The sequence below is a fragment of the Odontomachus brunneus genome, unplaced genomic scaffold, assembly GCF_010583005.1.
Source record: "Odontomachus brunneus isolate Ranch 3 - 2012 unplaced genomic scaffold, Obru_v1 Obru_scaffold_260, whole genome shotgun sequence".
In the NCBI taxonomy this organism is placed as follows: domain Eukaryota; kingdom Metazoa; phylum Arthropoda; class Insecta; order Hymenoptera; family Formicidae; genus Odontomachus; species Odontomachus brunneus.
The window spans coordinates 216,048-217,713 of NW_022639710.1; positions in this window are offsets into that span (position 1 = coordinate 216,048).

A 1,666-nucleotide genomic window follows, 5' to 3' on the forward strand; every position below is an offset into this window, starting at 1 on the left:
TTTTGCGATGTCTTCCTAATTCTGGAAGCTTGTATTTTAATTATAAGAAACAACGAAACTAATAACTAAATGAGATCCGTGTGGTTTCGTTCTGCTTTTCTGCTTTATGCGGAAATACGGAACAAGCAAAAAACATAAGATAGTAATACCATACTGTCACCCGAAGCCAACCATCGTAAAGTCACCTTATAAAGCAATCTTATTCGAGGACTTATTGGATTACGAACTACTCTGTTTTTCGATGTGAGATCCAACAATTGTCAGTAATTCATCGAACATTGTTGGTGACATCCGCAGATAGTTAAAATATTTTTCGTTGTCAGACAATAGCATTTCAACGATTAAATTATCATTGGCTATTTAAATTTTTCAATTATCACGGAAATTTGGAAATACGGAAGACAAAATTACTAGGACTTAACTAGATTTACGCATTCCCGCGCTTTTGTTCCGTAGCTTTATTTCTCCTCAATATTACATGGAGCATATTTTATACGGAAAAGCAGAACGAGGAATTATAAAACATTAATTGTAAACGATATTTATTGATTAAAATATTCTTATTAAACGGATAAGTTGAAAAAAGAAGCGTATTAATAAAAATTGCGATGAATGAAGTAAATATAATTTTTTAAAATGTATATAAATATTTATTTATCGCTATACCGTTCCGCATTTCCACACAAATATATGTAATAATATTTAGGACAACCAAATCAACGGAATACGTTTACTCCGTTATCTATACTCCTTGTGTGAGCGCATACACAAATCTGTGAAAGAAGATTTAAAAGCTGTAAAGTTTGGCTTATTACGTTTGATTGCCATGTTTTTGCTTGCTGCAAATATAATTTTAAATTATATGTTAATGGCTATGATCACACTGGTAATATGAGCACGAAAGCAACCAAAGAGGTATACGGAAATAACGATGAAAAAAGTTACAAAATTATTTTATATCTACAATTGTTACAAAAAATTAGAAGACAGACGAAATTGCAGAATGTGAGTAAGATCCATATTTTCTGAACAACGAAGATTGTTACAAGCCAATCTTCGTTGTTCAGAAAATATGGGTCTTATAGCGAATTCGGTTGCTTGCACTAGTGTGCACTGAGTGCGCACTAAGGCTTGTTCATAGTATGTTATTATATTTAAAGATTGTCTTAAATAATTCTCAAATAAATTCTCAAATATTTTTAACCATAATATGATATGTATAACATCCGTACGAATTATTTTATTAGTTAAAATGTTTTTAAATATGTATTTAAGACACGATCTTAAATATAAGAATGTACTGTAAACAAGCCTTAATGCGCACTCAGTGCGCACTAGTGCAAGCTACCGAATTCGCTATTACTCACATTCTGCAATTTCGTCTGTCTTCTAATTTTTTGTAACAATTGTAGATATAAAATAATTTTGTAACTTTTTTCATCGTTATTTCCGTATACCTCTTTGGTTGCTTTCGTGCTCATATTACCAGTGTGATCATAGCCATTAACATATAATTTAAAATTATATTTGCAGCAAGCAAAAACATGGCAATCAAACGTAATAAGCCAAACTTTACAGCTTTTAAATCTTCTTTCACAGATTTGTGTATGCGCTCACACAAGGAGTATAGATAACGGAGTAAACGTGTTCCGTTGATTTGGTTGTC